Raw genomic sequence first — 22,716 nt, forward strand, 5'->3', positions numbered from 1 at the left:
TACTTTATCAATCAGCACACTAATGATTTGTATAATAACAATATGTTTATTATTTTCAATAAAATATGACTTTAAAAACTAGTATAATGTCCTAGCTTTATTTATCTCATATTCATAAATAGATATGTTAGGAATATTTCATGAGGAATCTATGGAGATATACCAATCCCTGTGACTTGATTTTCATGTAATTTGCCAAGCACTAAAAGAAAATATAAAGATAAATTTTGGGGTGGTTATTAAGATCTTTAAATATCCTATACGTTTAATAGTGTAAAAAATTTAAAAATTTTATAAGACATAACAGACCAACAAATGAAAAAGCAACTGGGAATTTGAAAAAGGTATTTACAACATATGTAACAGATAAGAGTTTGTGTCCTTAACATGTGTATGTACATATAAGCATGAGTATGTAGGTGTGTAATGTATAAATTCAAAGTCAGTAATAAATAGCTATTCAAGAGAAAAGTGAGAAGATATTATAAAAGGAAACTTTTACAAATTTAAATGAGCTCAAAACATAAATTATAAATAAGTAAATATAATTTCTAATCCACCAGTTGGAAAATATTTAAATAATTATTAACCAGTGTTAATCAGGGTGAGCAAACAGGTACATTCCACCTCTGCTACTGGCAGTGCAAATTGGTTCAACTTTTCTGAAGAGGCTTCCTCATATTTTTGCATGCTATTAGCCTAATAATTCAATTTCTAGAATTCTGAATAGCATCGGAGACAGATTTAAAGATTCACGTAAGAGATGAATGCTACCGATGCATTAATAGTTTAAAACATTAGAATATATCATGGAGAGCACATTATCTTTTCAACAGCTGACACAAACTGCTTAGTAGAGAGAGAGCTACCTTTGTTGAAAAGATACAAGTGAAATAAAGTGGTAGGGTGGAGACTGTAGATACCTACCTCATCCAGCACAACTGATCAAAAATACTACTTTTAAGCTCAGCATCCAGAATCTGCATATTCTACACAAACATTGGAAAAGAATTAAAAAATTGGTAAGATGAGTGAAGGAGTCCTCGGGCCCAGAAAAGCAGATAGTGACCTCAAGGGCCCTTGCTGAACCACGCGACTTACGGGATGACAAAACTGAACTTTACATCCCACCCCGATACTCCAGGCAGATTGCGTCAGCCCGGCACCCCCCACCCCAGTTCATCCGCCTGACTAAATCTTCCCATATCGTTTCTGCAAAACCTCCCCTTAAATATGAAGCCTCCCTGATCCCACGCGCGCTCAGCCTGGTCGTTAGACCAACTGTCACCCCAACTTGCCTGAATAAAGGTAACCTATCTCTGTTGAGGTCGTCTTCCTTTCTTCATTGCCTCGTCTCAAACTATACCTTACAATGAGTTATATGGAAAAGAAAATAAATTCCCTGGAAGTCTTATGGAAAGTAAAGGGGAAGAGTTAATGCTATGACAAAAATATACACTTAAAATGTCAACCCACTCCAGTATTCTTGCCTGGAGAACTCTATGGATGGAGCAGCCTGGTAGGCTACAGTCCACAGGGTCACAAAGAGTCAGACACGACTGAGCAACTTCACTTTCTTTTCTTTCTTGTCTAATATCTTTAATAAATTTACCTATTTCATTCATCTTGATTCATTTAATTTATTTACTTTTAAACATTCACATTTAAACTTTGAAATTTTAACCTGTATCTTTAGTTAGCAGAACAAGGAACGTTTATGAAAACCTCTTCCATTGTAGTCACATTTAAATCCATTTACAACTACTTTTACTACAATGCAATAAAATTGACATATTTTCTAAAAAACGTATTGAGACAGCTCCTGGAATAGCTTTAAGAAAAATCCATATAGGAAGATTCTCTCCAGATAAAAAGCTAGAACATCATCATTTTTCAGAAGTTATTTGTAAAATGTGATCTCATTAAATTTTTCCAAGTAGAATGTGAGTTGAATCTGTAAAGAGTTTGAAAAACACATTTCTCTTAGTATTTCCATGCAGATGTATATGCGTGAGTGATACATGAGACACTGTTTATTGTTAAAGAGTTATTGTGATCTGCTGAGGAACTTAAATTATTCATAGCTCCAGTTTACAAAGAGGTAACTTAAGAAGACTATTGTTACAGAGAACTATTCAATCAGTCCTTGACTTGACTGAAGACGGAACACTTTATCTGACTGAGGAAGCATCGAACACATCACGGGAAGCCATAACTAACGTTTTCAAAGGGTGAGCTCTAAGGAGGAATTCCTATTCTGTTTTTCTACTTCTCAGGCCCTAGTTTCTTTGTAAATGAGATATATGTAAACAGCATTTTTATCACTTGCTGGACAAAGGCATTTTTTACCTACTCTATGAATATTGTTAAACATTGTGCGCTGTATAGTGTAATGAAAAAGGCAGTCTCCCTTAGAATGGAAAATTTTTCAAGACAAATACAATCAAGTTGGAAGAGATAAGCGGTCACTGACTTTATCTTATGCCATTTTATAATTCTGCCCACAGACAAAAATACAAATAGTCATGAAATTTTGTTTAAAAATTAGAGAGATTATTATTAATAATCACTCTGATACAGCATCAATTATCTTTCCTCCCAGGTTTTAAAAATATGCATGCTTTAATAAAAGATGAAGTGCTGAGTTCCTAAATTTGATAAATCTGGTCTAGAAAATATCAAGATTTTAAGAAAATGTATATAAATAAATGAGTGTGCAAAAGTCAATGAAGGTGACAGAGATGTTTCTGTATTGTGAAGAATTTACACTGAAAAACATCTTGCTTATCAAGTGAAAAAGCACACAAACACAACTTCACTATTTTTTCTTATTTTTCTCTTTTATATTTCAAATAAACTGATTTCCGAGAAAGGTAATGAGCTAGTAAATGTGACCACAATTCCATGGGGCCAGTGTACCAAATTAATTGAAGCTGATAGTTGGAAAGATAGTTATCTTACCAGACAAGTTGGAGAGCTCTATTTTTCACTCTCCTTCCTATTTGATAAGAAAACAAAATAAATTGATTGTGGTTCAGTATATTCTAGTTATAACCTGTTATATTATTAATGACAAGAACACATTAAATCATTTCCTGATTGTATCAAAAGTTAGGTAAGTGCAGATTGAGATAACATTATTTTTAAAGTATCATAAACTTTTTGGCTGGCCCTTTGAATCACATCTTGACTTTAAGATGTAGTTTAAAATCCCCTCTTTAATTTAAAGCAAAAGAGTAAGAAAGAGAAGAAAAAGAAAAACCTAGGTTTTATTAAATCTTTTCCTTATTCAATTATATCCCTTAAAATTGTAGATAAAATTCTTTCAAAACATGTTTGTTCAAATATTGAAGAATGCTTCTACTTCTTAAAGATTTACAACTCTTGAAACATTTTTTTATTAAATCTAGATTTTGCCTTTGAAAACAAATATAGCTCTTCTTAGATTAGAAATCAAAATGTAACACTGTCATGATTTGCTATAATAAATATAACCTGTGTTTTGATTGCTGGACAGTGTTCCATCACTAATGAATTGCAAAACATTTTTAAAATATCACTGTTTTTGTTCCTGTAGAAGATATTGTGAAAAAAATATAAAGATTGTAAGACATTAAAATATTCAAAAGTTCTGAAGTCTCAGAAACTGGAAGGACTAGAGACAGTAGATGTGTGAATTGTAAAAAGTATAACTGACTCTATCCTATGTTGTTATATAATTCTGCAAAGAGACAAAGTAAAGCTAAATAAATAGTCATTAAATCTTACCAAATTTTTATCTTTAGAAAATAAATAATAAACTTGTACACAAAACAAGCTGTCTAGTTTTTTTTTTACTTCTTAGCATTTTAAATCCACTTTCACGTTTCAACTTTCCAAAGACTTAAATGTACTTTGCATATGATGTTTATACTGGAATCTTTAATTATAAATATGTTCAGGTATCATTACACAGAGATTCATATTGGGAAATACAATTTACATTTTTCTCTCTCCCTCTTTCTCTCCCTCTTTTTAAAATTTAAGAATACTTTTTACTTTTTTAATGCTTAAAAAATATAAGTTGCACTTCAGCTATGAGATTAAGCTGTTTAAAAAGATTATTTGCAGTAACTAAACTTAGTGGGAGTTCTAGTCTGGATTTGAGTTAAGAAATGAATGCTATAAATGCCTTCTGATGTCTGAGGGGTTTTCCCATGGAAAGCATGAATGAGTATAAGCTAAACAGAGAGGCAGAATTTTATACAACAAAAATAATGACTTTCTAGCAAAGTGAGTTTTTCAGTAACACAATAGACTATTTTTAAAAGCTTCTCATTACTGAGTTTATAAAGCAAACGTCTATCTGAAATATTTTAGCAAAAGAGATAAGCACCTCATAAACAGTTGAATGTCTCCTCCATCAGATTTTATTATTCTAAACAGGTTTGTGAGAAAGGCCCTTGAGTAGAATTTGGAATGAATAAAATAGTAAAAAGACATGCTACCTGGTCTATAACTGTAATGACCAACTAAACAAATGATCAAAAGGCAACAGGAAAATTAGAACCATAGGATAGACTCCCAATCATCCTTTAAAGAGACATGCAGGGAAGTCAAATCTAAGATCAAGAGTTTAATCAAGAAGTAGCCATGAAAGAATATGCATGCAGAAGGTACTCAATAGACGAATGTACCAAAAAGAGACAAAACCCTTGGCTTCAAAAATAAATGACATGATTCTGAGCAGACACAGAAATGCCAGCACTGTCACTGTGGTTGAAACTTGTCCGCGCGGAGGCTGTAAGTACTAAAGCTCTTTCTGCAGTGAGCACAATGGTCAAAAGTCAATTTACTGACCTGCCAGTACATCCTGTCAATATCTAAGAAAGAAAACATAGAAAGTAAAATCTCATTTGTGTCTTCTGCTGTGCAATCAGTGACTACTTCTACAATTGTTACGAATTAGTCAGCTGTGCTAACTGTGCCTGAAGTAGGTGAGATAGTGACATGGGTCTCTGGACTGGCTTTCAGTCTGCTCTCCTGCTCCACCTGTAGGAGGAAAACATGAACTCTTCACCCTCCCAATGGAATCATGTATCTCCGGGCACAGAATCCGCCCTACTTGATTTTTTATATTTCACCTATTGAATTTCAAATATTTGGAAGGATTTTTTAAAACATCTGCTTATCAATCCCCTTAGGACTTAAGAACTGAAAGCCTGCTGTGTGCTGCATTTCATACCAGCATTATTACATTTGCTAGAACCACCACTGTAATATTCATAACTGGAAAACAAGAAAGCTGTGTCTATCCTATAAAGGATTTAGCAATATAGAATTTCAAATCCTCTAATCTTTTATTTCTCATGAAATAGTCAGTACAGTTAGCATGATAAGCAGTCCCAAAATTTTAACATCATTATGATTAAGAAAAAAAATCAAGTTACCCTAAGTTACCAGAGTATGGAAGAATATTATACTATTTCCCATTTTGGTTACTTGCATTCCCAGGTGGCACTAGTGGTAAGGAACCCGCCTTCCAATGCAGGAGACATAGAAATGCCAGTTCAATCCCTGGGTCAGGAAGATCCCCTGGAGGAGGGCATGGCATTCTTGCCTGGAGAATCCCATGGACACAGGAACCTTGTGGGCAACAGTTCATAGGATTGCAGAGTTGAACACAACTGTGGTGTTGGAGAAAACTCTTGAGAGTCCCTTGGACTGCAAGAAGATCCAACCAGTCCATCCTAAAGGAGATCAGTCCTGGGTGTTCATTAGAAGGACTGATGTTGAACCTGAAATTCCAATACTTTGGCCACCTCATGTGAAGAGTTGACTCATCTGAAAAGACCCTAATGCTGGGAAGGATTGGGGGCAGGAGGAGAAGGGGACGACAGAGGATGAGATGGCTGGAAGGCATCACCGACTCGATGGACATGAGTTTAGGTAGGCTCTGGGAGTTGGTGATGGACAGGGAGGCCTGGTGTGCTGCAATTCATGAGGTCGCAAAGAGTCGGATACGACTGAGTGACTGAACTGAACTGAATTGAAGCAACTTAACAAACATCAACAATGGAAGCAAAAGTCCTTACCCACTAAAACCTTTACTGAACTATTTAAGGGTGAAATGTATGATGTCTGGGTTTTACCTTAAAATACTTCAGGATAAAAAACAGAGATAAAGTATAGGGAGATAAATTAAATAAAAATTATTCATGTTGATGACTGTTGATGCTAAGAGATGACGATACAAGAATGTATTATATTGTTCTTTACTCTGTATGAAGTTTGAATACTTCCACAATAAACAATAAAAAGAGCAGAAAGTAAAGTGTTAATATGCCTATATTTTCTGTTCAATTCCCTTCCTTTTAACTTTCTCATTGGAACCCTGAGGGCAACTCCAATTCATACAGAAGTAAAAATAAAATCTCAGGAAAACTTTTGGACTGACTACAGCACAGAAATATTCTGATTCTGCTTGCAGATTTATTTCCATCCCAAATATGAGGTAATAATGAAAATGGAAAGAAAAAACAGGGGAAAATTGAGATGACAATAGGACTATGCAAAAGAAACGGGATCTTCAAAGTAAAATGTGAAGGGAGAACCTAAGCTGTAAACTGCCCTTGAAAATTCAACCTGTTTTCACCCAACTTCGTTATCCTACAGACCTGACGAAAGAGAAGGCACTTGGATGCCTTTGTTGTGGCTTGTATAAAAAGACATCATTAGCCCCTACACAAAGTGCAATAAATAAATCAGTGGAAGTTCCATTCAGCCCAGTATATGCTCAAATGGCATAAATACTGTGCACAGGGAGCTTTGCAAAATCAAGTTGGTTTCTGTTTTTTTCAGATATCTAAAAATGAATTTGTCTTGAGAAAATTTAGAAGCTTAGCTCTCCAAATTTTTTCCAGCATTTTTTGAGGTATAATTGACAAAATTTCAATATATTTAAAAAGTACATGATTGTGATATATGTATATACTGTGAAAGGATTCCCACCTTTGATACATCCATCACTTCACTTGTTTCCTATTTTTTGGTGAGAATGCAAGTTCTACTCTCTTGGCAAATTTCAATTATAGAATACAGTATTATCAACTCTAGTCACCATTTAACTCTCCAAATTTGACTGCAATGGGGGAGAGGTACATTTTAAAAGTCATAAAATATTCAAATGAGAGGCAAATCTTATATTTCTCAATACATTCATTTTAAAAGAGAAGTACTACGTAGTTTCAAATTCCACTATGAGAATAATTACTGAAAGAAACTGCACATGTGTTGATTTGAAAACTAGAGAATTCCAGGTACCTTCTCATCTTCTGCCTAATTTTTAGGTAGAACAAACTCCAGACCAACCGTTTGCCATATTATAATGCACTCATTCATCTTCTTTCACTAAAATAGTTGAAATATTTTATAAATTAAATGCACATACATTACAGGTTAATATACTTATAAACAAGAGCAAAAAAAAGAAAAACTTCAGTGCAAATCTAGAACTTGAAGGAATAACATAGTAAACTCACATTTTCAGATTAGTTTATTGAATTTCCTGATTTATAGCAGTTGTGTTATTATTTAAGGGTATTCAAAGAAAGAAATCTGGATCAGAAGTGGGCAAATAACCATTGGATAAAGAACAAGGATAAATAAAATTGTACAAATAACAAGGTCCTACTATATAGCACAGGAAACCATATCCAATATCTTGTGCCAATCCATAATGAAAAAGAATATAAAAAAGAATTTATATATATATATATACACATATAAGTGAACCACTGTGCTCAGTCTCCGTGGGATCTCTGGGTCCTGGTGCACACAAGGTTTGTTTGAGCCCTCTAAGCATCTCTGGCAGGTAAGGGGTTTGATTCTAAATGCGGTTTTCCCCTCCTACTGTCTTGCTGGGGCTTCGCCTTTGCCCTTGGACATGGGGTATCTTTTTTTGGTGGGATCCAACATTCTCCAGTTCAACAGTTGTTCAGCAGCGAGTTGCAGTTTTGGAGTTCTCACAGGAGAAGATGAGCCCACATTCTTCTACTCCACCATCATCCAGCTCCTCCTAAGAGAAGCGGAAGATACTAAGAGGTGGCAAGAATACACAGAACTGTACAAAAAAGATCATGACCCAGATAACCACAATGGTGTGATCATTCACCTAGAGCCAGAAATCCTGGAATATGAAGTCAAGTGGGCCGTAGGAAGCATCACTACGAACAAAGCTAGTGGAGGTGATGGAATTCCAGCTGAGCTATTTCAAATCCTCAAAGATGATGCTGTGAAAGTGCTGTATCAATATGCCAGCTAATCTGGGAAACTCAGCAGTGGCCACAGGACTGGAAAAGGTCAGTTTTCATTCCAATCCCAAAGAAAGGCAATGCCAAAGAATGTTCAAACTACCTCACAATTGCACTCATCTCACACGCTAGCAAAAATATTCTGCAAGCCAGGCTTTAACAGTACGTGAACTGTGAACTTCCAGATGTTCGAGCTGGATTTAGAGAAGGCAGAGGAACCTGAGCTCAAATTGTCAACATCCATTGGATCATAAAAAAAGCAAGAGAGTTCCAGAAAAACATCTACTTCTACTTAACTGACTAAGCCGAAGTTTTGACTGTGTGAATCACAACAAACTGTGGAAAATTCTGAAAGAGATGGGAATACCAGATCACTTGACCTGCCTCCTGAGAAATCTGTATGCAGGTCAAGAACAACAGTTAGAACTGGACATAGAACAACAGACTGGCTCCAAATCAGGAAAGAAATATGTCAATGCTATATATTGTCACCATGTTTATTTAACTTATGTGCAGAGTACATCATGAGAAATGCTGGGCTGGGTGAAGCACAAGCTCGAATCAAGATTTCAGGGAGAAATATCAATAACCTCAGATATGCAGATGACACTACCCTTATGGCAGAAAGTGAAGAACTAAAGAGCCTCTTGATGAAAGAGGAGAGTGAAAAAAGTGACTTAAAACTCAACATTCAAAAAACTAAGATCATGGCATCCAGTCCTGTCACTTCATGGCAGATAGATGGGGAAACAATGGAAATGGTGAGAGATTTTATTTTCTTGGGCTCCAAAATCACTGCAGATGTGACTGCAGCCATGAAATTAAAAGAAAGACACTTGCTTCTTGGAAGAAAAGCTGTGATCAACCTAGACAGCACATTTAAAAGCAGAGGCATTACTTTGCCAACAAAGGTCCCTCTAGTTAAAGCTATGGTTTTTCCAGTAGACATATATGGATGTGAAAGTTGGACTATAAAGAAGTCTGAGTGCCAAAGAATTGATGCTTTTGAACTGTGGTGTTGGAGAAGATTCCTGAGAGCCCCTTGAACTGCAAGAAGATCCAACCAGTTAATCCTAAAGGAAATCAGTCCTGAAGGATTTGAAGGACTGATGCTGAAGCTGAAACTCCAATACTTGGGCCACCTGATGCGAAGAACTGACCTTATTGCACAAGACCCTAATGCTGGGAAAGATTGAAGGTAGGAGGAGAAGGGAACGACAGAGGATGAGATGGTTAGATGGCATCACAGACTTAATAGACATGGGTTTGAGTAAGCTCCAGGAGTTGGTGATGGACAAGGAAGCCTGGTGTGCTGCAGTCCATGGGGTCACAGAGTCAGACACGACTGAGCGACAGAACTGAACTACTGTGCTGTACAGCAGAAATTAGTACAACATTGTAAACCAATCATACTTCAATTTTTAAAAATCTGAATCAGATAAAACCTAATTTATATCTTTATAAATTATGAGTTATAGCATATAATAATAATAACTAATATGTATTAAGGACTTTCTCTGCATAAGAATTATTTAAATACACTGTGGTCATTTTGCAACCATTATCACAACTCTGTGAGTAGATGTTATTAACAGTAGATATTTGCAAATAGAATCTAAGACTTAAAGAATTCTTAACTTGCCTGAAGTCATAAAACCAGTAAACAGTGCAGCGAGAATTATCAGTCAGTGTTAACTTTAAAGACACCACTCTATAGTACTCATCAGGTGTTGGTGTATCTTATAAACATACAGCTCTAGAACTGTACATACTGTCTTATCTTGGCTGATGTACAATTTAACCCACCAATTTCTCATGATGGGAAAATGTATGTCTTCCTATCCTTGGCCTTCAAGAGGAAGAGACACTAGTTGAAAAATTAGCTAGCTGTAAAGGTAGTGACAGTCCAGAACTAATAAGTGTAGAAAGGGACAGTTAGATTTAAGGATACCATTTAAAAGGAATTTAGCAGAAAAATTACACTTGGGACTAACAGGCTAGTGTTAAGAGTATAAACTAGATTAATTAGAGATACGGTTCCCAATAGGGAAGGCACTTATGTGATGCTTGGGCAAAAAGGAATATTGACTCTGAAGTTTAAATGGAGAACATCTCAGTAGATTGTTCAAATAATTCTAGAGCTAATTCCAGAACTTGTATTGTCTCCATTATGGCCACCTTTGACTATATAAATTGTCTATAGAGAATTTCAAGAGTTCTGTTGTATGTTCCTCTAAGAAATCTTAAATTCTTTACACAAAATTCAATTTTATAGACAGATAATTATTTAAAGACAGATACACTGATGAAGATGTATTCAAATTCATTCATACATCTTTAGTTATAAAATATTTATAATTCTTTAGGTCATTAGGCTAACACTGACAACACGTAGAGAGAGTAGTGTTTTGAGACATGCCCACATCTTCAATATAGGTGGTTGGCCTTCCAGGTCAACTACTTTGAGCTCATATCAGCTCAAGTCCTTGGAGAAGCAGGTGTCAAAATGGAATTATATGCTGAAGAGATTTAGCAGAGGAAGACTCTATCACGGACAAAGAGGAGGTAGAGCAGACAGGCAGTCTTCAGAAGGAGGGCTGGTTAGGAAGAGCCTCAGAGCAGTTCTAAGAATGTTTCAACCAGGCCGGTGGGGAACTGAAGCCATGACTTAGAGGAATCCCATGTCTTGGGGGAGCAGACCCGCACTAGTACCTGCAGAGAGTCCACTTATCAACTGAGAGCACCTAGAGAAAATGCAGTTTCAGCAGCAATGGAGTGGGGAACACAGAGGGGCAGGCCAAGGCGATCAGTCAACCAGGAGCTGAGCTGCGTGTTTCCATGGCTGTTTCAAATGCAACATATAAACAGTTCAGTTGGTAAAGAATCTGTCTGCAATGCAGGAGACCTGGGTTCGAATACTCCAGAATATTCCAGTATTCTGGCCTGGAGAATTCCATAACTGTACCTGGCGGGCTATAGTCCATGGGGTCGCAAAGAGTCAGATATGACTGAGTGACTGAGCACACACATTAAAAAAACATATAATCATTCATTAAGACTAGTTCTGTTTACAGGGCTCAAAGTGTCATGACTCTCTATCTTTCTCTCCTTTTCACGGTTGGTGGTTTAGTCGCTAGGTTATGTCCGATTCTTGCAACCCCATGGACTGTATGTAGCCCACCAGGTTCCTCCGTCCATGGGATTTTCCAGGCAAGAATACTGGAGTGGGTTGCCATTCCCTCCTCCAGCGGATCTTCCCCACCCAGGAATCAAACCCCGGGTCTCCTGCATTGCAGGCAGATTCTTTACCAACTGAGCTATGAGGGAAGCCCTTTTCAAAGCCTCGTTTTCATGATTGTGACTAATTTTCAACTTTCTGCCACACAATGTCAGGTGCAGCTGACATCACAGATGAAGAGTGGGTTGCCATTTCCTTCTCCAGGGGATCTTCCCGACCCAGGGATCGAACCTGGGTCTCCCACATTGCAGGCAGATGCTTTAACCTCTGAGCCACAAGGGAAGCCCATAAGCCTATTACCCACTCCCTAAAAAAAATGTGGAGGAAAAGAAATTTTGAAAGAAACCTCCTTTTTAATCTATTTTCAGCCTGCTTTAATTTATCTGTCAAAGAAGAGAGATGAGATTTATGCTGCTGATTCCAAGATGTTGCATGAAGTGGTAAATATCAGCGCTAGAATTTGGATTTAAATAGGCTTAGGTTTGAATGCCAGCTCAGTTGCATATGAATTGTGTGACATGGGACAAGTTTCTTATTATCTTTCTTCACCTGTAAGATGGGCATAAAATACTACCTTATAGAAGTGTCAAGAGGATAAGAAATAATTTACGTAAATTACCCTGGCACATTACCACATTTTGAGTAAGTACTCAGTAAACTTTCTTACTGTTAAAAGATTATTAATTTTTTCATGAAATAATTTCAAAATTATGGGAGCTTATGAATAGTAAGTAACACTTAAAGACATGACACCTTCCTGGAAATTTTTCTCCGAAACATAAAAAAGTCAATCTGTATTCTTAGTCCTAATTTTGTTATTTATGAGCATTTTTATCTTAATAGCAAAAACAATGGAAATCTTTAAGCACTTATTAGCATTCAGACTTACGGTTTGCAAACAAGACAGTTGAAATGGAACCATTCCTTTCATTCCCCACTTAGAGAAAAAAAGTGAAAAACTATCTCGGGCAAATTAAGTATAAAACAGTGGCAAGGTCTGTCGGGCAGTAACAATGCTTTCTTCCTAAAAACAGTGGTTCTCACCCAGTGTTTAGACTCATGAGGAATTAGCTCTAAAGTTAGAATTACATCCTGATTCTGTGATAGAACTTTTGAAAAATGACTCTCACTTTGGAAATTACATTTGAAAGAAAGAGTGAATGTCATAGTTTTAATGTTTACTTACTATTTTTATCTAGCCATGGGCAATAATATTTCCAGATACCCAAATGACAAAATAGATAGAAACTTGATTCAGATTTAGAGAGAATGATTATCACATGCTGGTTCAACAGAACGATTAAAATACATTCTTCATCTTACATGAATTGTATTTAATACTGTATTCAACTTGGGAGTTGTAAAATAGCATAAATCCTAAATATAAAAGCAACCAACCCCACTTATGCTTCTCAGTACTCAGATCACATAAAAGCATGAAAATGTGTTCTGGGAAGATCAAATTTCCCATCTAGTTATCTAAAGGACATTAACCCTCCATTATTTATTGGGTCTATAATAAAAGAAATTCCTGCATGGTCCCCAAAAAGAAAAAAAAAAAAATTGTCATGGTTCCCAGGGAGAAAAAATAAAAAGCAAGGATTATCCTTGAAAGCAAAGAAGAGAATAGATTTTTTGTCTTTTTTTTTTTTTTTTAACCAAGTTGTCAGAGGAGTTGCCATGGGCACCAATGGGGGCCTCAGTTTAAATGTCAGATTTCTCTTCAACTACTGTCTTTTTAGCATTTTTTCTTTGTTACTCTGTTTTCTCCTCCATCTTATTTTTTTCAGGATTTAAATAAACATTTTTTTGTTTTAGTATTCTTGAATTATCTTTTTTTTGTTCCCCAAAAGACAAAAAAAAAGTTTTGCATTTAAGTGAGTAAATCCTTGCTTCATTGCACCCATATTTACATGATGTAACAGAAGTGAAAGCATTTAAATCATACAGAGGTATCCAAACACAGCAGAGTAGGGTTAGTCACTAGAAATAACAGAATTTAACCACCTTAGCTATCATTACACAGAATGCTACTGTATGGCATATGGTGTATTCTATTATTTACTTGATAGAGTGTGTGTGTGTGTATGAGAGAAAGAGAGAGAGAAATAAGGAAGAACCCATGAAAAGGCAAATGTGAAAGTTAAAAATCTTATTCTTGACTTCCCTGCAGTCCAGGGGATTGGAATGTGACACCTCCACTGCAAGGGACACAGATACAATCCCTGGTTGGGAAACTAGGATTCTACATGCCATGTGGCATTGCCAATAAATAAATAAATAAAAATTTAAAACTAAGTTACTGTCTTAAAAAAAAAAAATCTTATTCTTTTTTTTTATTAGTTTATTTTCTATTTTTAACTTTACAATATTGTATTTGTTTTGCCATACATTGACATGAATCCACCATGGGTGTACATGTTTTCCCCCTCCAGAAGGGCAAGACTGATATGGGCTAGTCACAGTGAGTATTTAAACTCATAATGGTTACATACAAGTTTAAAAGTTTAAATCTAAGTTTTTAAAAATGGTGTTAGAAAATCAAGTTGCCTGATCTGACAGGAGCAAACAGAAATGACTATTTTTATTCTTCAGGAAAATGGATTGGCAAATTGATTTGGTTCCTAGGCTTTCATTGTCTAGAAAGCAAAATCAAATTCAACTGTCTGTCTGCCCTGGGCTTTTACTCCTCCCCTTTGAAAAGCTGGGCATTCACATTTTGCATACTTTTTGCTAGTGTTAACATGCAAATAAACATACTGACCGCAAGCAACTTCATGAATAGGGAAGGCCCGGCAAGTGGAGGGATTTATATCTCTGTTGGTATGATTGTGTCAAGCACTGTCCTGTGGGTCCCCAGCATGAGTGCCACCATTTGCATAAGTTAGGGCCCTCTTCCCATTGGAGGGAAAAGGAGAAAGAAAGCTACATGTCTGTCAACTAAATGCCTGTGGGCTAATCACTACAGAAAAATCCATGGATTATGTGAGTGGATTTGAATAACCCTTCAGGAGAAGGGAGGTACAGAAGTACTGAGTAATCTATTTAACTTCCCTACAGACCAGTCTCAGGGCTGTTTACTTCCTACTTAAACAATCGAATGTCCTCAAATTAAAAGACTTTTAGGTTTCATTGCTATAGGACAAATTAGACTGGTAAACTGTGGAAACTGGATGGTTCCACAACTTCAAGGAAAATGGTTTATGCATGAGTAATTCCGTAGTTAAACTAACAGTGTATCATAAACCACAGAACAGCAGTTAAAATACTACTTTCTTAATAGTGATAAACTGCTATTGCACCATATATCAGAAAACTGTTTTGCAAAGTATACAGCAATATGATGTTTTCATTTCTCCAGGCAGGAAGGAAAGTAGGATCCATCCAAGGGAGAGAAAGGAACTCGAGAAGAAGCAGTTTGAATTCCCTTCCTGCCAGAAGGAAGTCCTAGCAGAGTGATCATCCATTTTTATCTTTCATTTTCTATCTTGTTTTAGTAGGAAAGAAGCATCCTCTTACACATAAATAATTCAGAACTTTAGTCAAGTATGTATTGAAGGTTATGCTGTGAGCTGTGCTGCAGGTAAAAGAGAAAAATAAGACAAAGGGAGAAACAAGTGTGAAAACTTGAAAGCAGGAAAATCTAGAACTAAATGTACAGCTGTGCTGTATAGATCATCAAAAGCTACAGGACTTCCCATATGGGGGAATGTCTGTCAAGGTTGAACTGGTTCAGTGGCTTCAAGGCAGTAATGGGATAAGACACAGGTCCTAAAGCTGCGTGTCCACATACTTGACTATTTATATTTAAATTTACATATAAGTAAAAATAAAATTTAATATAAGTTCCTCACAACATGTGGCTATGCAGCTATAGAACATTTCCATCATGCCAGAAAGTTCCACAGCAGAATCCTAAAGGATGGGTTTGATTTGATGTAGTGAAAAGGCCAGGTTTGCACTTTGTAGCATGGGAACTATGAGTAAACACAGAAAAGTGGAAAGGAATGTGACATTAAGTTCCTGGGCAAAGGGAAAGACTAGATTGACAGGACTAGAAATTTCTATATTGGAAAGTGAAGGGGAAAAAGTACAAGAAAGACCTCACCTAAAGGCAGACAGATGCAGAGAACAAGGAAACAACACTACAAAAGCTGTATTTAGGGATGATGATTCAGACAGCAGTGTGATTGGGTCAGGGAAGTAAGCATCTAAAGATAAGGAGATTTCTTCTGGGCTGCCACCATAACCCCCCTGTGCAAAGATGATGGTTTACACCAGAGGAGTGACAGTAAATGGGAGGAAAAGGATAAATGCTTTTTAATTCTTAAGAAAAGTTGTCTCTAGAAATTGGCAGTGGGGAGAACAGAAAATGGGGAGAGAGAGTACACAATCACTTCAAGTTTGTTAATGAGTGTCTAGGAGAACTGTAAGCTTTCAAAACAGGTATAGGAATGAATATGCTAGTGGTTCTCAGTCCTTCACTCCCTCTGTAGATCCCATGAGCCCCCACATTTCACTTTCACACCTTCCAAAGTGATGATTTCACGCCTCCCCTCTTGTATTGACATGCCTCTGCCTCTGCATCCTTCTCCATCAACTGATGATCTTGTCTCTCACTTTTCTGGGAAAATAGAAGACTTTATGTGGGATCTCCTCCTCCCTCCCACAGGCAGCCAGCTGCTTTATGCCCCAGCCACACTCTTCCTTTTTTCCTCTCAGTGGAGAAAGTGACCCTCCTCCTCTCCAAGGCTAGCTCTGGAGCCCTCCTCCCACTCACTCAAAGTGAAATTGATCACTGTTATTGATCTCCTCCTCTGGCTTCTTTCCTGCAGCACAGAGACAACCTGCTGGGTTATGAACTTGACCACTCCTTTCCCCCCATTGTCCACCAGCAAACTGCTGGATGAGACTGATCCTCACCTTGAGCTTCAAGGTGGAAGCAACTCCAGTAATGTTCTTTCCCTATACACAGCTACTGATTTGGAGACAGGCAGGAACTCTGACTCTGGCCATTTAGAAATTTCCCTGCACATTGTGATTGATTATGTTGATCCAATCAGAGTGAATGGCAGGACTTGTGTTTCCTGTCACTCTGGTCTGTATGCTGTAAAGACGTGAAAGCCAGAACTACTCATATTTTGCTATCACAATAAAAGCTGAAACCGAGTATAAATAAAAATGTCAAGAACTGTAGAGCTGCAAGATGCAGAAAAATACAGCTGGAATCCTTAATTCTGGATGTTTTCAATTACATGAATCATTCCAATTTTTGCTTTTAGAGCTTAAGCCAATTTGAATTGGAACTTCTGCCACTTACAGCCAAAAGCAAGGTAACTGGTGCATAAAGTATCTCCAATTCAAATGCATCGTTCCTTGACTTCTTCTCCCCCTGTAGTTTTGCTCCTCAATGTCAGCTACTTCGGCTCCCCTTTAATAGTCTACTGAACTGTAGTTACCATCAGCACCAATTACTCCATATGAAGTCCAAAGATCACTTCTTTTGATTCATTTTGCTTGATTTCTCAACTGCATTCCAGAATTCAACAGAATCAACAGTTCTATCACAAAATATTTCCGCCCCGCCCCCGCCGTCTTCAATGAAACAATATCCTTTCTGATTTTCTCCAGGCACACACTATCAGGGTTCAGTTGAAAAAAATAAAAATCACTTTAGCATGTAAAAGATAAACGGACGTAATACAGGAAATTAGGTGCTGTCCAAATGATGGAGAGGGTAAAGGATCATGTTCTCTCTAAGTCCTGAGATGAATCCCAGAATAATGCTTCAGAGTCACCACACTCAGGACTTTGGATAATCAGAAAGTCATCCTGGAATTCTTGTCTCCAAGAATATATGTTTTAACCCATAAATATCACCATCATCTTCTTATTTTCTTTATCCAAAACCCTAGGAATCAACCTCGAGTTCTCTCTTCTTCCTCATTCTCTGTATTCAATCAATTAACACGTCAGTCAATCTACCTCCTGAATAAATCCTGCATCTACCATTTTCCATCATCTCTGCCACCAGCATCCTCAATAACTTTTCATCTAGGCTATGGACAGAGCCTCTTAACTGATCATTCTGGATCAGCTATTTCACTCATACTCTGCATAATATCCAGAATGGTCATCTTTCAACCAATATCAAACCATAAAACTTTCTTGCTCAAAGTCCTATAGCAGTATTCAGTTACATCACCAATAAAATCCCAGTTTCTTATCCTCTGCATGAACTAGTTCTGCTCACCTATCTAACTTTCTCATATCTTTCCTCTTTGTCTATGGTCCTCCCCACACACTCGCCTCTTCATTTTCTTAGGACATACCAACCTGACCCCACATTAGGGCACTCACTTTCCCTCTGCTCAGAAGATGCTTCTCTCAAGATATTCACAGAGCTGTCACCTGATCATTCAGCTTTCAGCAGTTTCATAGAATTGGCCTCTAAATTCCAAATCTGATTTCCCTCCCACTCTGTATCCCATTACCCTGTTCATTATCTTTATTGCAACCTCACCATTTGAAATTCTCCAGCTTATTGTCTGTTAATTCCAAGAAAGCAATGATTGGTTTGGCATCCTCTCCTCCACATCTAGCAGCTCATCTTGAGCTACAGTAGATGCTCTATAAATGTCTGTCGTATGCTTGATTGAATTTTTGGCAAACAGCCACAAACTAAATAAGTGTTTAGAATCCCAGATGTAGATTTACCTGGAATCATGCTGTCTGGGAGGTAGCACAGATCAGTTCAGTTCAGTCGCTCAGTCGTGTCCGACTCTTTGCGACCCCATGAACCGCAGCATGCCAGGCCTCCCTGTCCATCACCAACTCCCGGACTCCATCCAAACCTATGTCCATTGGGTCGATGATATCCAACCATCTCACCCTCTGTCGTCCCCTTCTCCTCCTGCCCTCAATCTTTCCCAGCATCAGGGTCTTTTCCAATGAGTCAGCTCTTCGCATCAGGAGGCCAAAGTATTGGAGTTTCAGCTTCAACATCAGTCCTTCCAATGAACACCCAGGACTGATCTCTTTTAGGATAGACTGGTTGGATCTCCTTGCAGTCCAAGGGAGTCTCAAAAGTCTTCTACAACACCACAGTTCAAAAGCATCAATTGGAGGTAGCACAATATACTGACAAAACTTCTCATTCCTCTGTGGGGATGGAACTCTCTTCTGCAACAGGCATGGGGGACAGCCAGAGTCCAGAATGGCAAATTAAAACTAGGGAAAACTACCACTTACTACTAAGATCTGAGGAGAAGGGAAGCTGTATCCTTTCATATTTGAGAAAAATATTACCCAATATTATTCTGAGTTCCAAAGTTCACTGACGATAGAAGATAGTTTAACTTATAAACCAACTCCATGATATCACGGAGGCCTACACAAAATAAACCAGAGTCTTTCTAGCATTTGGAAACTCTTTAAATTAGAGAAAGTTATCCTCTAACTAGAATGCAAAAGAATGAAAATTATCCTAAGTGATTCCTGAAAGAGGAAAGTGTAAATTTGAAAAGATATAATGTTTAGAAACTTAGGAAACCAAATGACTTTGCAGAGTTCTAGGTATGGGGTGTGTTAGAAAGAGAAGAGATCTACGTTTTAAAATCACCACCATATTTGATATCGAAGACTAAACCCTCTTGGAAGGACTGGTTCTTGGTCTGGATTGATGGCATTTCAGAAAGTCTCCAAATGTAAGTGAATTGGCTGGCAAGAAGAGGAATACTTCCAGAAACTTCACCATATTTAGGGAACAGTAATAGCTCCTGATGAGAGGAAAATTGGGCTTCTCTAGAATACATCAACCAACAATCAGTCTTGGATTGGTTGTGTTTCAGAGAAAATCCTAACTCAGGTTAGCAGACAGACAACAGAATGCTTTCATTCCTGGGGCCCTGTTTTAATTAGAATAATTATGATTACTTTCTACTTGTGTGTGCATTGATATTTTCTGTACAAATTCATGGTGTTAACACACTTTGTTTCAATCAGTAATATAAGTTTCACCTAATTCCTTTTATTTATAGCATATCATAATGACTATTATGATCCTTAAAATGACTACCAAAATTTGTACATTTTTATTTATTCTTCTCAAAACTAGTTAACTAAGACTTTATTTCCTCTCAACTATCAAGCTTCCTTACTCTACAAGGAGATTGATATTATTAATTGTTAATTACATTTTCTCCTTTGCCTTTATACATATCTCTCTATAATTATTTTCCTTTTAATTGAAATATATTTGACATGTAACTTTGTGAAAATTTAAGGTATATAATATGTTAATTTGATGCATTTATATATTTTAATGTGACTGTCACTGTAGTGATAGTACCTCTGTATCTTTCTTTACTCCATTTTCTCTTGCTTTCATTTTTTTCTTTCTGAGTTAAAGTCTTTTCTTTCCAAGATTAAGTTCTACTCTTTCTGGGTCCTAGATATCCTCCCATATTTTCATGAACCTCTTCCTTTCAATTATCTTTTCCTTTCCTGGAGTATTTTGTTTCTTATTTACTCATGTTTTCAAAAGTCCACAGAATATTAACGGAACTTCCAGCCAAACTGATCTCCAAAGACAGCAAGGCATTGCCTGAACAATTAGAAGCATTTATTGCAAAAGTTAGCTCAGGTTTCTGTGGGTAACTACTCATGTAATTAGCAAGATATAAAGTGGCAATCTTCCATGAAGTAGACAGCACCCTCAAGTGAATATAAAAACACTTCTTAGCATTGGAATCTCTTTCTAGAATGTAAGTATCACTTTTTCTCAATATGACAACATATCTCAACATTTTTATCTCTCACTAGTAAGCTAACAGCCCTCACATCACCACTCGAGATAGCCCAAGCTTCAACGTTTTTCAATTGCCTTTGAAAAGAAAAGTTGGTTTTATCCAAACTAACTATACTACTTTATCATTAATCTTCCCAATAGATGATTTTTTATCCCTTTAGGTCCTAAAATTTTTTACCTACACCAATGAGTTAAAAATAACAAATATTAAGACCTTTTGTCAAGCCTTAATTCAATTGATTCTGTAGCCATTGATATTATTTCCTATAAATTCTCTTATATGAATTCAACAATTCCACATTCTTAATTTCCCTTATACCTCTTTGGCCCTTCCTTAAAAGTGGGAAACCCTCAAGAAAGCATTCTCCAAACATTCATGCTCAGGGCTCATATGGTCCCATGTCAGATGAGTCCCAGAGTTCTACCTAGATTCCTGAAATCCCTTCTAAGCTCCAGGTCCATGGTTTCAGTATCTGCTGGCTCTCTTCCTCCTTCACTTCAAAACCACATGCTCTCTCCTCCTTAAGTACGTGATGTTCTTTAAAATCAAAGTCTCCATGGGAAGATGAGAGTTATCTCTAAGTATTTAGAGAACCAGCATATAGAGGAAAAACTAGACACCATACAAAATATCACAGGAGGGCACCTGTACGAATGACTTGAAGTCTCAGTGAGGAACATTTTCAGTTGCTTTATTTAAAAACTTTATAAAACTTGGATAAGTCTAAAAATGGAAGGTTTTAGAAGAAATTTTAGAGTAATTTGTATTAGATGTTTAATAAGGATATACCTATTGCTGCCATTAAACTCACAGAATTTGTGACTTTTTATTGCATCAATAATTTGCTTCTAATAAAATTGGAATATTGTAGTCTCAATAAGGTTGATTAAATGACAATACCTTTAATTTATATGTCACATATCAGATATGTCATATATCAGATGGTTGGATGGCATCACCAACTCAATGGATATGAGTTTGAGCAAGCTCTAGGAGATGGTGAAGAACAGGTAGGCCTGGTGTGCTGCAGTCCACTGGGTCACAAAGAGTTGGACTTGACTGAGCGACTGAACAACACAAATATCAGACAAAATTATGAATTCATATTAACATTTTCTTTTCCTTTACCTGAGGAGGCAATAATTTCTTAGCATACAAAACAGCATAAATCATAAAGAAAAGAATGCTGTATTAAATGTTGAGAACCATTTTAATAGTGAAGTTCTGTTCATCAAAAATACCATTGAGAGATTGAAAAGACAAGCCACACGCTGAAAGAAGATATTTACAAAATCTACAATATTTACAAAATTATGCAAGGGACTCTTGTCCTGCTATACAGCTCAAAATGAAAAGGCAAGCTTTTCTAAGATGGCACTTCTCATCTAATCCATAGAGCACGATCTTTAGATTTAAATGAGGATTCAAGTGGAGTTACCTCTGTTCCACAGAACAGAGTGATCATGAAGACCACATTATCAGCAGAAACTAAAGGGCATTATCTGGCCTTTAGGTTTGAATCCTAGTGAAATATTACAGTGTCACACTTGGTACATGTATTTACTATTTTAGATGAAAAAAAGATACTTACCAAGTGGAATAGTTGCTACACTTTTCCTGTTGCTATAACACAGTAGAACTCCAGTATATTTTATTCAAAACAATTATTGTTAACTTTCTTAGTAAGTGCAATTCAGACACAAGATGTTCAGATGGAATATGAGTGAGAAGAACTATTGGTTTTGCCTGAATTGCTCTTTCTTTTGTTTCTTGGACTATTACCTTTTATGATGGCTATTAACATACTCTAACCCTGCATTCGCAGTCAGTCTTTTATTTTTAATAGTTACATTTTTTAACTTACATAAGCTTTCATTTATACATTTTCAGTAATCATCTCCTAGTAGTATCAGACTGTTAGTTAAGCTGGAATCTACTGCTTGAATAGTTTTCCTGTCACTAAGGCTCCAAAACTGCTCTAACCTAAAAGACTACTTTCTGGTGCTACAAACCTCAAATATCAAAGACCATTCATACAATTACCACTTGAGATTCTGTGACTAAATTCCTCTTTTTAAGACTAAAGTCCTCTGAACTCATAGTACAATTAATGGTTTTCCCTATTTTTCCAAGAACAAAAATATTAGTAGGTGATGACTGTTTACTACTGTATGTAATAAGCCACAAGAAGAAAGCTACCTCCTATTATTCTCTCCATTTGACAGATGCAGGCACTAGGGCACAGTCTGGTTAAGTAGTTGCCCAGTGTGACCAAATGGTGAGTGGGAGAGGGAGAATTTGAGTCTATTCACTCCCTTCCTTTAATTTTATTGTTTCGATTGTTACGGGAGAGCTTTTCAGATACCACCTCTTTTTG

The 22,716-nt window shown here is 36.7% G+C and overlaps 1 protein-coding gene across 5 annotated transcripts in view; it reads right to left on the reverse strand.

Annotated features, from left to right (window-relative positions):
- Positions 1-1,502, reverse strand: part of LOC145504489 (uncharacterized) — a 205,581-nt gene extending 204,079 nt beyond the window's left edge. The window contains exons 1-2 of one of the 5 annotated variants that reach the window (XR_014052241.1): positions 1,299-1,502; positions 928-989 (exon numbers count right to left, since the gene is read on the reverse strand). The gene's annotated coding sequence lies outside the window, so the exon portion shown is untranslated. Of the gene's footprint in view, positions 1-927; positions 990-1,101; positions 1,253-1,298 lie in introns of those variants that run through there. The other 4 variants (XR_014052242.1, XR_014052240.1, XR_014052243.1 and 1 more) reach the window with 4 other exon arrangements.
- Between the last annotated feature and the right edge of the window lie 21,214 nt (positions 1,503-22,716).

This window comes from Giraffa tippelskirchi, chromosome 1 (genome assembly GCF_054371585.1).
Source record: "Giraffa tippelskirchi isolate mGirTip1 chromosome 1, T2T-mGirTip1v1.2.pri, whole genome shotgun sequence".
NCBI lineage: Eukaryota > Metazoa > Chordata > Mammalia > Artiodactyla > Giraffidae > Giraffa > Giraffa tippelskirchi.